General features: G+C 39.1%; 1 pseudogene; it reads left to right on the forward strand.

The window, feature by feature from the left end:
- Positions 1-1,462: 1,462 nt before the first annotated feature.
- LOC130854310 (uncharacterized) overlaps positions 1,463-17,670 on the forward strand; it is a 32,933-nt pseudogene continuing 16,725 nt past the window's right edge.

The raw sequence follows: 17,670 nt of genomic DNA on the forward strand, positions 1-17,670 counted from the left end.
CTTTATGTAGATGCAGAAGCTGAGGCGCAGATGAGTGCAGTTACGTGTGCAGAGCTCCTGACTGGCAGAAATAGAACTTGAACTCAGATGCCTGACCCAGTTGTAGCACTCTGCTTCTTTTGCCTAGTAAACATTTCTCCAAAATGTCAAAATGATTACACAATTCAGGTAAACAAGGGCTCAGTGGTAGGAACAAGTCAGACAGTTTAGTTATTTGGGAGCATGCAGTTGTTTTTAAAGGTTCATATATGTGTTTCCTCCACTGAATCTCTCTGTACCTTCAAACCCAGTTCCTCCCCTGTGGACCTTTCCCCAGTTTGACTAGGCAGGACCCTCCTCTTTTATTCTATAAACAAATAGTTATAAAGTACTTTTGTGCTTGGCATTGTGCTACACATTGAAGACTTAGCAGTAAGAAGGGAAGACATAGTCTTGGGTTTTAGGAAGTTACTGTTAAGTGGGACGGGACAGGTATTAAATTTTAAATTGCAAAAAGATATTTTTAAATTACAATGATGAGAAAGGCTACAAAAGATAAGAACATGGGGTCTGAGATGTACAATAAAAATTCCTAAACTAGGTGGAGAAAGAGAAGGAAGGATAAACATGGTAGTTAAAGAGCCAACGATGAGTTTCTCTGAGAAAATAATATTCTTTGGATTACAGCCAGTGGTTTATGTGTTCTTTCCCTCATTATTCTATATGGGATGCTGATGACAGGAACCATATTTGATCTATATTTCTTCCACCTCTGAGCTTATAGCAAAGGTTCAATGATGTCTGTAGCTGTAATATTGTACTCACTGAACCAGTGAGTCAACTACCTTCTGCCTAAACCTCAAGGTAAAAGCTAGATAATGCCAAGTTTCCAGCTAATTGTTGCCTGGTGTTCTAAGGAGATTAAATAACCCAAAAGATTTTTTGCAAGTATTTCTTCAATCACTGCCTCTAGTAATATTACTATTACCATTAATAATCTTATATTTATATACCACTGAATATGTGTTAAAGCATATTACATGTTCATCCATCATTTCCTTATGTCAACAGGGTTTTCTACACTTAAATAGTATTAATTAGTATTAATCATTAGCATTAACTGATTAATAATATTAATATTTATAGAGCATTTATTTTGTGCTACACCCTCTTTCAAGCCCTTCGTAAATATTACAGTATTCTGATGAGAGGGGAATTGTTATTCCTGTATTTTACAGTTAAGGAAACTGGCACAGCAAAAGGTTAAGTAACTAGTTCAAAGACCCAGGAAAGGATGATGCCACAATTTAAACTAGTCAGTCTGTGTGTGAAGCCTGCAAGCTTAGGCACTATTCTAAAGCACATTTTTCCACGATTTGTCTAGTCTGGAGCCTACATAGTCCAGTGGTCTTCCTTATTCAATACTGGATTACTGCCAGATTTTACCACTTCATCTTAAAAAGTCACTCTGTATATGGACCACATGAGTCAGTACATCTCAACATCAAACCCTCAGAGGACTAGCAGGGGAAGTGGGCATTGCCCAGAATCTACAGGTGAGGAGACACAATGGCTGTATTCGTCATATCCCACCAGTTAACCATTTGGACTGAACTGACCATTAACAGAATGGCTGACTAGTTGGCTGGCTGATTAAACAGACTTCATGGACAACCAGAGGGCTTGAGATGTTTCCACTGGTCAGCCTATCCCAGGGAATTCAAAGCTGTTCTCATATGACTCAAATCTTCAGCAATTATGGATAAGCACAAAGAGAAATTTCCATTATCTTTTCAGTTTCACTGATTTTTTTTCCTTCGCATTAGAGAAACCCTATGCAGACAGACTCGAATCTTTGGATCCAGCTCAGCTGCTCCCCATGACGGTACGTGAGTCTGATCCCTAATGGACTCAAGCCCATGATGGCCACACAGACTTTCACTACCCTCCCTCTCTTTTATATACCTCACCTAGCTCAGTACCAGATTTTCCAACACAAGAAATATCAAGACAAAAAAACCTTTGGTCCATTCATTCATTCACCTCCTTGGAGGGCCATCAGTGTTCACTCCTTTTAATATCATTTAAACACTAACAGACTCCTTTAATATTCACTTTATGCACATGCATATCAAATTCTTCTTATTTCTTAAAGTTGCACTCAGTCTGCAAATACATCTTGCTCAGACTTTATCTTTGTAGGCTTTTCCTAGTTTCCTTCTTTTCTGCTGCTCAGCTCAACATCTTGGGAGCATCATGCTTCTCAAGCCATGAGTGCCAGAAAATACTCTGGCCTGGCTGTTGAGTGTTTGGGGCTCTACTTTGATTCTGATAAGCCAGTTACATGATTATATCCCCTCCCAAGTCCTCATCTTTTTCATTTGTAAAATGAGGTGTGAGTAGGTAACTGGATCATCATAATGGACCTTGCTAGCTGTAATATTTTTTTCCTGTTTCTATTTTTCCAATAATTTTAGCTAAGTGCTGGGGTTACTTAAGGTCAGAATAGGTGGAGAGAGACCTGGGGACAAGGTGGCTGGATATTTCTTTGTGTGACTTGACAAAATTGCACTAAAGGGTCAAGAGAGAGAAACTGTCATCCTCGCTCACAAAGACAGTGTCTGAGAAAACAAATCTCCCATCCCTCTGGGATACTTTCAATGACAGAACAGTGGTAGCAAAGATAAACTGGAACTCAACTTTTGCCATGGCCACACTTGACCTGGTTGGCATGTCCTATCCAAGTGACTGTGTTTTATCCAAGTGACTCTCAACCAAGAACTGACGGAGGCAGAATTATGCATTTCTCTGGATTTGGGTGTTTCTCCCTGATATTAATCACTTGTCAGTGGATTTGTCCCTGAGCCCAGAGCTGGCACTGTGTATAGTATAAGAGAATAAAAGGACCGATTTCATTTATTTAATATTTTTAAAACTTTACATATCTCCTGGAACAGCTGTAACCCCTGCAGGATTGAAGGCTACCCTTGACACAACCCCTAGAGACTTCTGGGCTGTTAGCTGTGACAGGCTTCTCATTTCCTTCCATTACTGACTCTCCAAAAAACCTATCCTGGAATTCAGACAGGGACAGCACATCAAAACAGACACTAATATCTACACTTCCTGCTGTAACCATAAGCATCTATTATAGCAGTTGGATCCATTCTTTCCAAGTCCTCCCAGTAATTTGAACCAGGAGAGAAAGTTTGGCTTTGGAGTTGATAGCCAAAGTCCTTCAACCACTAGTCTATACTCTCAATTAATTTCTTGACACTTCCTGAATTTTAAGTTGTTGGAGTTTTTAATTAAATATTGAAGAATTTTTGTGGCATAACAGGACAGATAATTTACATTATCACATGATATTATTCTTAAGCACTTTCCCTAGTATGCAAACTCCTTTGAGACATGTCACCAACCAAAAGAACTAGGATTTACCAAAAATTAAATTTTAAGAAAAGATACTTGTAATTTTAGTTAACATTTCTCCTTCTAAAAGATTCCAAAGAAAAATCTTTCCTTAGCATTTTTATTAACCTTTACCAGTTCAACATAGTTGAGGAATTTCTGTCTTTATACAAACATTTATTATGCTACTGAACATGTTAATACACTATCTTATTTAATCTTTATAAAAATTCTGCATCACAGTAATTCCCCTTGAAGAGGTGAAGAAACTGAGACCCAATTAGTGTAACAATTTGTATACGGTCACAGACAGAGAAACTGGCAAAGCCAGGATTCAAACTGACTTCAATTCAGAATTCTTCCTCAAACTCTAGCCCTTTGCTTCTTTCTATTAGACTGATTAACAATTTTAAATGTCACCTCTAAGAGGCTTTTGTTTGATTGGTTGGTTAGATTTACTCTATACTCAGACTTTTTCCTCAGTTTAAGAGAAGGACCAATGACGTCACAAATTTCCTTCCAGTCTCATGATCCTACGCTATTCACTGCCATCCTCCCTCCTTTCCTGCCTTCCTTCCTCTGCATTTATTGAACACCTATTACGTGCCACATGCCAAGTATAAACATATGAAAATACACTGAACCCACCTTGGAGTACCTTACAATATACTCTTTCAGTTCTGTGACTGCTATGCTTATCTCTGGCCTTTATCCATGCATCTTTTTTTTTTTTTTACAATTTCATTTTTTACTAGTTATCTATTTTATACATATTAGTGTATATATGCCCATCCCAATCCATGTATCTACTCATTCATTAAACAAGCAAATATTTTTTGAGCATCTACTAATGTATTCTACTAAGCCCTGGTGATTCAACAAATAATTCAAGCTTTGTCTGTAAACTCATGGAGTTTATGTTCTGGTGTCTTTATCTAGGTCTCTATTTTCCCTCTCCTCTCCACATGCTTATTCTATAAGCATTTTGATCGGTCATAAGAGATTTGTAGGCTCATGAGTTTAAGGTACATATTTTTAAGTGGGAATTGAGTTTATGAGATGTTCTCTCAGCCACTCATTACCACTTATTTGATAGTAGCTATAGAAAACATGGTACCTAAAGATATTTTCATTTATTTCTTCTCATCTTCACTTATTTTCATTTAACCTTTTATATGTGCAGTTCACACCTCCTCAACTTCTCTGTAAGGTCCTTGAGTCACTCCATGGTGACTCTACACACAGCATAGGCTATAAAAATATTCATGGAATAAATTCCCAGTCCATTTTTTTGTTCGTTGTTGTTGCTATGTGTCTATAAATATGAGGTGGCAATCCTAAAGCCTTGCTATAACGGGCTAGCCTGTAACCATGAATAATACACACACCCCAAGCAAGTTCTCCACCGCAGGCAGCAGATACTACCAGTGACTACAACTTCTTGACAAATGGAGCAAGTTCACCACCAGAAATCATACAACTCTCCAAAGTGGATTTTAGACCTTTCTTCCCTTCTCAATAAAAACACTGTAGAGCTACACATAGAGAAGGGGCAAGAGAACAAAAGTTGCCACACTTGTATTTGCCTATGCCTTGGTTACCTTATTTTGGATACATTCTTAATAATAAAAGATGCTCTACCTACATCTCTCTGGATAATTTTAACTATTCAATGAGATAACATGTTAAAGCATTTCATAAACAATAAACAGTATTTATATTGTGAACAAAGTTTGAATCATATATTTTGCTACAAACAAAAATTAATTTTTATTCCTTTATTTTTCATTTTGTGCCTTCAACTTACCAGGTTTGTGATCCATCCCCCCTAGGCTCTGCTCTCATCTCTGATAACTTTATTACATCCAGATATTAGTGCTTAATAACAGTTTAGTTATCAACTATCTTCAGATACCAGTGATGTTTAATCACTGGGTATCATGACTTTCCCAAGTAGGGGAAACTTGGTAGAACAGAGAGTAGCTGACACTACCCTTCTTGCAACATATAGAGAGGTGTCTGATTCACTTAATTACTCCCAAGGCCAACCTTGTTAGAAGATCAAACTGGAATGTTGCAGAACATTCAATTTATTGATGCTTGAAAGGGAATGCACAAAACAGTTCATGGTTTTTTGGTTTTTTTGTGTGTGTGCTTTTATTTTTTTGCACTCTGATACCTATGCTAGGTATTGATACAATTCTAAACATCTTACATGGATGAATTAAATCTTCACTACAACCCTGGGAAAGAGACATCCTCACTTTATAGATAAGAAAACTGATGCACAGGGAAGCCAGGTGCACTGTCCAATGGCACTCTACCAGCAAGAACAGGGAACCTAGGCCATCTGAACTTTGAGCCTACCCAGTTAGCTATGCCATACTGAGAACCACTGCCATGGTGGCTACAGAAGTGATTCAAAAGCTTCTGAATTCCCCATGAGGAAAACCAAGATCCCTTACTGTGTAGACTAAACAGAACTTGACCAGTCACATTTGGTTTCAATTTTTTTCTTCCAGCTCCACCTCTTCAAGCCTCTTATGTCCTCTCGTGCCTTCCTTTTGCGTGCACTGTGTACCCTCTGCAATTACACTCTCACCTTCACCTAAAATTTATTCATTTTTCAGGAGTTAGTTTAAGGCTCACCTCCTATAGGCAAATGTAGATGCTTCCCACCTTGGGTTCCCATTGCCCAATACACACAACCCTACTGGTACATTTATCTTCACACACTGTAATCATCCCTCTATCTGTCTGTCCATCAGTCCTTAAAGTTGGGATGAGCCTTTTCATCTTCATTTCACCAGTGTCTAGCATGCTGTCTGGCACAAGTGGAAAGACTCATATGAGCCCATCAACTCTGAGCGGAGACAGAAGAAACAGATTTTCTATTAATGAAAACCACACCCAGAATCAGATTCACTGACAAATTCATTTCCACAATGTGAAGCAGAATTCTGAAAAAAAGAATCTGGAAAGCATTAAACTTTTTTTTTTTCTTTTGTGGTTTTCCAAATCAGAAAACCACCTGCGAGGCATATTAAATGATTTTAAAGTTAAAAAATGATAAACATCACTCATTTCTTGTAATCAACACTCTGCCATGTGCAACCACAACAAGCTTTAGGAGTGTGTGTTCCCTGTTTCCCCGCTTTTCCACAAAGGGAGTCTTTTCCAGCCCAGGTACTAGAACATTTGTGATGCAGAATCTGGGATTTGGCTGGAGAGGGACAGGCCCAGAAGGAGAAGGCAGGAGGAAGCACTAAGCCAAAGCAACTAAGCTGATCTGCAAAATAAAGAGCAAGGATAAAGGGAGAGTTTACAAGAGAGGAAAATAAGTAGCCTAGACTGCAACAGAGAATACGGAGAGTTGCCCTGTGAAGGAACAGCTGTGGGATGAAGGAATTGGAAGCTGTGAGAAATAAGATAGGACATGGATATTCTTTCATTTTTATGAGACATATGAGTAAAAACACTTTTTTTCTTATTTGTGATTACTCAACCGGAGTTCTTAACTCTGACTCCTGGAAGAAATAGCCACTTGGGTCTCCAGGATACTTAGTATGATGTGCATCATTTAATTCCAGAACTGTGGCTGTGACTGCATGGGTGCTTTGCAAAAATGCACAAAAGACAAATGAAAAAGTTTCAGTTTTTAATTTCACTCAAGGGCAATGTCTAGGAGCGAGATGAATTCATAGTTTTTCCACTTAATTCAGTGATGTCTCAGTATTCCTTGCAGAGGGCACTCCAGGAAGCTGACTCTGTTCTAAAGCGTAACCCAGCTTTGCCTAAGGGCTAGAGACATCACAGATCGAGAGAGATTTGTGCCGTTCACTATGGAGCAGTATATTCAAAATTTTCCATTTCTTGGACCCCCTTTGAGAATCCAATAGAAAGTATGGACATTCCTCAGAAAAAAAATAAATGCAATAAGAAAATACAAATAAAATTGTGCTTATACTTTGAGTAGACTCGTGAATATCCCGAAATCTTTCCACGGACCTTCCAGGTATCTATCCATGGACCTTCCAGGTATCTATCCATGGACCCAAGTTACCATGGGTCACTACATAAACCCAGATAGGGACGGTCATAACCTGCTGCCACTGGACTGAGTTCATTTGCCTATAAAGTTTAACCATGTTAGGACATTTCATCTTACTTCCTGTTTCAAGTAAGCAACAACTAGATCCAAATGAACTCTGGGAAAATCTGGACACTTGCTTAACCCTAGTGTAATTCTGGTATCTAGAAATTCCAAATTTGATCCTTTCACTTGTGACTAGAGACCACAGAGCCACTCAGTGTTTTAACAAAGACTAATGCTGGTCTTTATCATGTCTGAAACTATTTAAAGTCACTGTCCTGCACGGGGCATCGTTTAGTAATTGATATACAGTCTGGAGTGGTAGGTCTGTGATAAGCAGTTGAGGTCTATAGGTAAGAATGGTCATCCGTGAAGGAAGAGGTGGTTAGAGGAGGTCAGAGATAACAGGTTTCTTCAAATTTCCTGGACAAAAGCCCTCAAGGGTACTCATGCTACTATGCCAGGTACCATCTGTAATTGATGAGTGGTTTTCAAAACCATCCCCAGCTAAAGCATTTTGCAGTAATCCACTCTGGCAACACTTACTTGCTGCCAATAAGTCCCATAATTCAGACTGTCCACCTGAATCATCCCTCAAGGAGTGTAAGTAAAGGCTTCTTCTCCCTCTCCACCCCTCCCTCTCAATCATCTCTCTCTCTCAGGAACAGACCAGCATTACTTAAGGCCAGTTAAATTCATCTCCAGATCTGACTGCCAAATGAAACATTAAAATTCCCTCGACCCCTCCAAAGGAACTTTGGACAATCAAATGACATAACAATTCCAACCAGATGTCAAATACTTTTAGAGTACTATTTCTCATATCTTGCTACTTTCCTCTAATTGTTTTTTTTATGGGGAACATTTATAAAAATAAAATATTATTCTCTTAAGATTTATGTAACACTGCTGTTTTTTCCTTAAGTGAAGCATGAGTCTCTTTTCCAATTAGATATTAGAAGCAAAAAAATTATTCTTAGTGCTTAATGCACAAACAGCACTTATACTACTAGGCAGAAGACCTCAATATTGTGTTATACAATTACATTTATATTATATAATAAAACAAGGTTTGAGTAAGAAACCTTGAGTATGTTGAGCCTCTGCTTTGCGCTAGATACCGGACCAGAGCTGAGGACTGGGTTTTCTTCTTGAGAGACAGGAACTGAGTATCTTCTGACCTCATGTAAAATAACCCAATTGTTTTCACAGAAAGAAACAGAAGAGGGGAAAATTTTAAAAAGTGTGTGAGAGTGAAAAAAAAAATCAATGTCCAGAATAAAGACTACTGAGAATAAAAGCAATCCAACTGAAAACAAAGGGTTCAACTTTTCCATGTAATCTCAGAAGATGGTTAAATCTCATCAAGGATAATTTCTTCCATATTAACTTCCACTATGAGTGTACATGTGAGTTAGGACCCAACATCTGTGAATATTTCACTCCTCCTACATTGAGAGGAATACATTTTCTTTTGCTCCTACCTTCAACGGAACATCACCCAGAATGTCTTTTGACGTTCTAAGGGAGAGAATTGCAAACACTATCTTGCAATGGACATTTGTCATTCTTGTGGGTTAGGCAGTGTCTGAAACCCACTCCTCCTTGAAGAATCCCTCCCTTTGTGGCAAAGCAGGACTTGTGTGTCGCTCTAGAGACTGAAAATTCCTGAAAGTCATTTTTACAAGCCTGACTTGTGCCTGGGTAAAAACCCATGACTCGGGCTCTCTCAATCTGATTGCTGCATTGCAGATTTTGAATCTAACGCAGTGAAGCTGAAATGCAAAGGTCCTAGAAACAAGTCCCTGGCAGTGGTGGCCGTGGTAAAAAGATTATCTGGGAGCAGCAGCCACAGCTGTGCTGATATTGGTGTAGAGTGTCAAGCACCAGCCACTGCAGCAGTGCAAACTGCAAAGTCCAGCAGCACGTCATGCAGATGGCAGGTCTGTCCACAAGGGCTGAGCTCCGTGGCGTGATGTGGAACGTTGTTTCTGCTTCTGAAGCCTTTCAGCCCGGATCTTTTGCAATCTAGGCCACTCCTGAGCTATTCACTAAATATCACACTCATTGTCTTTAGTGATTCATTAAAGCAAGTTGTTGGACTTGATACAGCACTGCAACCTTACCATGTATCTCTTTGCATCATAAAAAACAAATTTTTCATTGGATATAAAAACCTACACAAGTCACAGGAGAAGTTCAAAATATTCCTGAATATCCTTCAGTCAATGTCCCTAAGTCAAAACTCTTCTACACTGCTTTATCCTTCTCTCTGTGTGTATTCTTCCTAAACTGTTTAATAGTAAATTGTAGACATGATATTTTTCCCTAAAATGTCATTGTGTATTTAATAAAAAGAAATTCTCTTACAAAACTGCAGCACAATTTTCAAAATCATCAAATGAATACAGATACAATACTATTATCTAATTTGCAGACTTTATTTGGAATTTGCCAAGTGTCTCCATAATGTCCTTTATAGCAGAAGAAAATTCAGGAGCATTCTGGAGCTATTTAGTACACTTCAAATGAATGTATCTTCTGACTAAATCAGCCAGAGTTGTTTTCTGCTGCTTGTGACAGATAACCCAAATTGATAAAAACAACTGGAACCAGGAATGAGGTTCTGCAAGTAATAGACTTTAAAATGTGCAGTTGCCCATGTGGAAAAAGGTACAGGCAGAGGGAAGAGAGGACCCCAGGATGCCGGGCTGGCAAGTTGTTGAGCTGTTTACGCTGAACTTCTGAGACCATCTACATGCCTAAGGAGGCTGCTGTATGAGTGGAAAGCACAGGGATCGTTCAGAAGGTTGCAAGTGCTAACGATTTCTTACTGTCATCAGTAGGATCCTATGAGAAAAGACACAAGGAAAAACGGCCCTTCTTTCTGTAGATGTGGTCATTTCTACAGGTGATGGCTGGGACTCTACCAGCCCTTTTATGACTAGAGAGGGACATGTCTGAAAGGAAGGACAAGCATACATGTGGAAACAGTGGCTCCTACAGAACATGGCTGAGTTTATCCTACCTCTGGACTTTTCGCTTTGTGAGATACATTTTCTTATTATTTAAGCCAGTTTCTGTCAGTTTTCTATTACACGCAGCTGAAAACACCCTAAGGATAAACATACTCGGTTAAATGACTCCAGCTCCGTGTTGACATTTTGTTTGATGGGTTAGGTGTCCTCATAAATATAAAACTAGAGGAGGTGTCATTATCCTCTACTATATCATAAAGCTAGTTTCCTAGATGCTTCCAACATGGTATCTCTTTCTTCAGAGCATCAGAGAGGGTAGAATAAAATGTTGAAATCACCAATGATATGTAAAATACCACTAGTGACAATAACAACATGAAGAAGCCTCTTAAAATGAGCTTCTTGGTGTTCTTGCATAATAGAGACAAAATATCCCACCAATGTTTATTAAAGACTTAACAGTCCTAAGTTAGTAAATAATGCTAAGTAAGTCCTTTGTATGGATTAATTATTAATCTACACAATAGGCTACACAACAGTAATCAGTCTCGTTTTGTAGCTGAGGATCCAGGATTAGAAAGATTAATCAATTTCATCAAGAGCACAGAGATCTTAAGTGATGGAGTCAAGATGCAAACCGAGATAGTCCAGCTCCACAGCTGGCTTACTACCTTTTCGACAGTTAAGCCAAAGTGATGACTCTCCGCGAGGGAAAATTAGTTTAATAGGTCAATCTGAACTGAAAAATTGGTGTTTGTGTTGAGGAAAGGGTGTGGTGAAAGTATTATTTCAAAACTCGAGATGAGATGTCCTCAGAGAGCCCAAGGGGTGCGCGGTGTCAATCTGGAGGAAGGGCACTGCTACATCTCCATCAGCACTGACTCCCTACCCGACTCCAGGGCGGCCACTGCCACCCAACCACTTCCATGGATGAAAGTGGCTGGCACAGAGGGACCATAAGGGGAACTATAACAGTTTCAGAGCACTTGTTATGTTTAACAAAAACCTCTCAGAGAGCAGCTAGGGCTGACAGCCTCATTTTCTGGAAAATGAATCCGGGATGCTTGCTTAATTATATCCCTGACCTAGTCTCCTGGGCTTCAGAGCATAAGATTGGCTTGTGAGCTGCCCCACGGTAGTAAAATGCCTGCTTATTTTAACAAAGTTCATGACCCACTCTCGGCTCTGCAGAGGCCCCTGTCCCTACTTTATCTGCTCACTGGCAGCCTGATATATCGCCAGGCCTGGTTAATTCTTCTCAGAGAAGCACAGAGGTACATTTCTATCACTGATCAGCCATCTCTTAAAACATCACTTATCTGAGTTTTACACACCCTGACTCAAAAGGATGAGTACGTGGCAGTGGGGAATAGAGCAGCAGGAGGCATTTAATTATAGTTTGAGTGACTGGCTTCTATCCTATAGTAACAGTATGTGGACATTCTCTCTCCAACATCGTCCTCAACAATCACCAACTCCTCTTCCCAGGCTTAACTTGATAGTGACCCATCTCCATAATTAGCCAGTCAGTTATCCGGGAAAAAAAATAATAAAAGCTACCATTTTGATCTAATTACCATTTTCCAGGCACTGAGCTTAGTGCCTTGTATACATTATATTAATTCCCACAACAAGACTCTGATATGAGTATTGTCATCCCCGGAAAACAAAAGTGGAAACCAAGGCTCTGAGAAGCTGAGTGATCTTCCCACAGCAAGTGAGTAGTTACCACCAGGGATGTCAATATTGGAGCAGAGGCCTGATTCACCAAGATGCCACTTCGTCCTCTTCTTAGTATGACTGACCAAAAGAGAATAATAATACAAACAATTACTAGTCCATAATTACCCTCCTTTCCAGTACGATCAAATGCTAGAGAGGGGGGCATGGTATTGTGGGTGCTCAGGAGAAATATAAAGCAGGAAGCTGGATTAGGGCATTCATCAACTTTCAGCACTTGACTTTCTTCTCGCAGAAATATCTCTGTTTGGTTTTCACAATACCGCTCACTCCTGATTTTCCTCCAACCTCAACTTTGCTCCGTCTTAATTTCCCTTTCTGGTTCCTCCTCCTCTGCTAACCCTTAACTCTGTCATCCACCCTCTTTTCTCTCCGAATTCCTTTTCTAGGTGATCTCATCCTCTTTTGTGGCTTAAAATAACATCTTTGTACTGATGACTCATACATCTCTACCTCCAGCTCTTAACACCCCCCTGGGCTCTAGATTTATATATCCCACTGCCTACTTGACATTGCCTCAGCTGTCTAATAGACATCTCAAATTTAGTATGTCCAAAATAAAATTCTTGATTTACCCTTAGCTGTCTTCCTTATCACAGTTAATGGTATCACTACCACCAAGTTTCTTGGGCCAAAAAACTGGAAACGACCTTCGTTTTCTTACTTTTCCTCACATCTCTCAAACAATCTGTCTGCAAATCTTGCCAACTCTTATCTCCAAAACAGTTTCAAGATCCCACCACCTAACACCATCTCCATTGCTACAGCTCCAACCCAAGTGACCAATGTCTCACACCTTGACTGCAGTGGACTGTTTCCACTCTTTTCCTGCCACAGTTCATTCTTCAAACAGCCAGATCAAACATAAAACAGATCAAATTGATCTACTGCTTAAAAGTTCCCAGTGGCTCCACTGGGCTTAGAGTCAAACACCAACATGACTGACAAAGCTGTACATGATACATCCCTGGCCAATCTCTCAGGCAGGACCACATACCTCTCTCCTCACCATTCCCCTCATTCCCAGGCCTTCTCTCTATCCTTCCAACACACTGAGCCCATTCACACCACTGGCCTTTTGAACCTGCTGTTCCTTCTACATAGACTGTTCTTTCATCATATCTTCTATGATGACCCCTCTCCCCTCATTTGACTCTTGGCTCTAATGTCACTGCCTTAGAATGATTTTCACTGGTTATTCTAGATAAAATATTGCAATATCTTCCTCCATTCCCTCCTCCAAGTTACACTGCATCCCATCACCCAGGTTTATTATTTAAAATGCATTTGCATTATGTGATGTGTTATTTTGTGTTCACCATTTGCTGTTTGTCTCTACCTCCTAGACTATAAGCTACAAGATGAGATCCCTGTCTGAATGTGTCCCTCTCAATGAAATGCTGAGCTCTGCTGTGACACAAGGGAGGTCAAGCTTCTACAGAGACTGGATGAATTATTCCACAATAATATCCACTCATGATCAAGCAATCCATTAACACTCAGTACCCAAGAAACATTCAGATTAAACTAATGGTTTCTGGAACCTCTTGACTCGGAATAATATGTTCTAGTTAGAGAACACAGATATTTTAGCTACTTATATAGATTTTCAATTTTAAATTAACAAATAAGCACTTTTATCCATCATCTCTTAGGAATCTGAATGTGTATTCCATTCAAACTGGGATGAAATCATTTGATGACAAAATTTCAGGGACCTACAAAACTGAGGACCAGATCTCTCTTATTCTGGTCAATACAAAATAAGTACCTAGAATTGGAATAATACCATATCAGAAACCTAAGATATGTGGCATCAGATTATTGGTCAGGTGACAGGCAGCAAAGAATCTTTGGTTGCAGCTAGAAAGATAACAATTTATGCACAGATAATCTATTTTGTGAAAATGTCACCTGTGGTAATTTAAAAGGAAGGTGGTACACTTCGTGAACTTGTAGCTTTACAGGAAGTGATTGGGAAAAAGAACTTTTTTAGCAGATTTTGACTGTTGTTGGCTGCCTCTGAAAAGGTACAACAATAAAAACAAGCAGCTAAGGACACAATTAACTGATTTGTAAGCAAGTATGGAAGGTAACAGAGATGGTCCAGAGAATTTGGAGAGCAGACTTAGAAGAGGCAATTGTTTCTTATCAGCAATTGGTGAAAGACTGGAAGATTAAAACACAGCCTTGTGTCAAAGCATATATCAAGGGTATGCTTTCACACCCACTGTTAAACTTCTGAATGAGTTAAGATGGCACTTAGTTAGCCTTTCATTTGGACAAAATAGCCCAAACAAAAAAAAGCCTGAAATTGTGGCTCTTCCAATGAAGCTTGGTTGGTTTAAGATAACTGCAGTAAAGATGAAACAGAGAGAGGGACGTCTCAATAAAGAGCTATGTATGCGGCTATTAGCACAAGGAACTAACAAGAATCAACCATAAAAAAAAAGCTGATTAATTTTTTTAGAAAGTTGTACAGCCAAAGAAACTATGAGCCTTCTAAAAATGTTTGTGACAGTTTTTTGTAGTCTAAAGACAGAAACTTTAACAACAGTTGGGCTTGTGAGCTTCTAAGAGCATTTTCAGGCTAAGCCTCTCATCCCTGAAGGAAGGCACACTCCATAGTACACTTTTCAGATGTAGCAAAGGCAAATAATACACATAGAAAAAGAAAGACCTCTAAAGGGCAGATCCAAGGGCCACATGGAACAATGGACTGGAGAACCCTTTTCCAGAAGCCCAATCAGAACCTAATCATGAAGCTTTCCTTATCCCCAGGGGACTGGGACCTGCAGTTAGCTTTCAGGACTGATAGGGACCAGCGACTTTCCCTCTCCAAAATGGGAGTGCAATAGACACCCTGCCACTATTCTACCATTCTGTACTATGTGCTGCGGGGAAGAGATAATCTATTTCTTCAGTTGGTTTGAAGATCAAAAGGAGCCATATCCAGACCACCAGGCACCACTCAGACATCACAAGCTTGGACTTTGATGCCCTGACCTGATAGGACTTTTGGACTGTCTCCTCAGAGACAGACCAAGTGAGCTGAGTATGGATACCATAAGTGGTGTATCCTCAGTGCTACACACCAAATATTTCTAATTCTCTCACCCCAATTACATGGAAGGATTATAATTCCTTGCTCCTTTTGGGTGGGTGGGACATGTGACTAGATCTGGCCAATGAGTTATAAGCAGAACTACCACATTTTATTTCCACGTTACAGCATTTATTTCCTAGCGTGAAACCTTCCAGAGCTCTTTTCCATATGGCACAGTGATCAGCATTGACTATGAGGCTTGCTTCATGTTGAGAACCTGAGCAGCTATGATAAACAGAGCTTCCCTCCTGATTCGCAAAAGTCAGCTGGCCACACACTTATTGTTTCAAACCACTAAAATTTTGGAGTTAATTTGTTATTTAAGGCAATATCTAAACCTCCTTCTTTGACATCCTTTTAAAAATTATTAGTTTATCATCATATAACAATGGATTAACACTCTATGCACTGTTTTATGACCTACTGATAAAATAATCTAATGCATTTTTTCCTGTATCATTTCTATATTTTTTTTTGCCACATTATCACTTGTGGGTGTGCAGCAGTCCACAGTAGGGATGTTATGTAATTTTTACTAAATCCCATAGGGTTAAACAACCAGGCTCTTTCGAGCTTTTAGTATGATAAATAACAATATAATGTTTATTCTTACAGCTAAACCTTAATGGTAGATTCATATGATTTCTAATTCTTATCATTAAAATGTGTGCATCAAAGCATATGCAAAATTTTAAATATTTTAAGATTTCTTAATTCATTCATTTATTCAAGTTGAATTTTAGGCATTAAGGACTGAGTAGTAATCACAATACAGAACACCTTCACGGAGCATGGTACCAAACTGCTTCCAGAGAGCAGCTGATAGCCTCTGATACACCCTACTGCCAATAAAGTACAAGGGCCCATTTTCCCACACCCTTAGCCGCACTGAGGATGAGTACAGAAGCATCTTCTCGCCATCCATCATATCATCTAATCAGAATGTCCTGCCTGTATTTGAAGATAAGGAAAACAATAGTAACCTCACTTCATGGTCTAAAAATATGCTTATTTTCAGAAGAGTGTGCACCAGAAACTAAAATGAGTAGTCAGTCTTCTCCATCAACTTGGAAAAGGGTGCAAATCCCACATGTTCATAGCGCTTTGTTTAGTCCACTTTATGGAACTCCTTCCATTGCATGAATTGTCTGTTCATGACTGTTTCCCTCATTAGATTATCAAGTCCATGATAAAGAACAAGAAACAATGTTTAAGGATGTATTAGGCAGCCAATTACTCAAGTCAAGTCTTCAGGAGATAAAGGGTAAATCACATCTGTGTTTATACTCTCCAAAGTCACTTTCTCAGTAACAACAGGCAATGAATGCCCATGTTTTCCCTCTGCTCCTATCATCCCACTTCACTGAAAGGCAAGTTATTTATGTAGATAAAGGCAGCAACTGTTGTGCAGCTGAAAGAGCCTAATCACTGGTCATCTTCGGCAAACTCATAAAAAGAGTTGGATAAATAGCTGAAGGTTGGCATTATTTACGTAAATATAAATTTTCTACTCACATTATAAGAAACAAGAAAGAAAAAGAAGCAAAGAGCTACAGATTGTTTTTCCATACCAATTCCACCTGTACATGCTGTGGCAACACACAGTGAGGATACAGAACAGAATCTGGAATAATTACTCCAAATACACATAAGTTAAAATCCAAACCAAAAACTCCTGCCCTGAAAATTCACTGGCAAATCTGTATGATGAAGCTTTCAGCATGATTATTTTTTAAGCCTTTCAAGGGAAACTTTTGGGAAGAGCCTAAAAGGAATATGATTCCACTGGTTTATAAGAAAAAATCTTATTTTTCAATAAAATATAAAACATTTACTATCTGCCAGTGATGGTATTCTGAGTGATTTACAGATATTACTGTGACAGTGTAGTGTTTAAGGATACATTTCATCCTACATAAACCATAATTTGAGCAGTATATCAAAACCTTAAAAAATCCAAACCCCAGTGGGGCAGAAATTGACTATTCCTAAAAATAAATGTGTGCATGTCCTTAATATTATCAGTTTTCCGTGCATTTTTTCAAATATTCTCATTTAGATTTTCCACCAAACTAGTAAATTCTGATCAAACATCAGGAAGTGGTGTACAATATAAAGATATGAAAAAGGAAATGCGATACACTTACTTCCACATTTATTTAATTTGCCAGATGATTTTCTTTCCTTTTGGGTTCCTTGCCAGGTCCTTGAGGAATACTCTGTCTTTCTTTAGACTGGGAGTACAGTGTATAAATCTTCCCCAAACCTGGCTTACACTTTAGCCTTTTACTAATAGAAAAAAATTTCTCCAGCAGGTATTCAACCTTCTAACATCGATGCTCTCACCTCACTGACCCAAGCTC

The sequence above is a fragment of the Hippopotamus amphibius genome, chromosome 5 (genome assembly GCF_030028045.1).
Source record: "Hippopotamus amphibius kiboko isolate mHipAmp2 chromosome 5, mHipAmp2.hap2, whole genome shotgun sequence".
NCBI lineage: Eukaryota > Metazoa > Chordata > Mammalia > Artiodactyla > Hippopotamidae > Hippopotamus > Hippopotamus amphibius.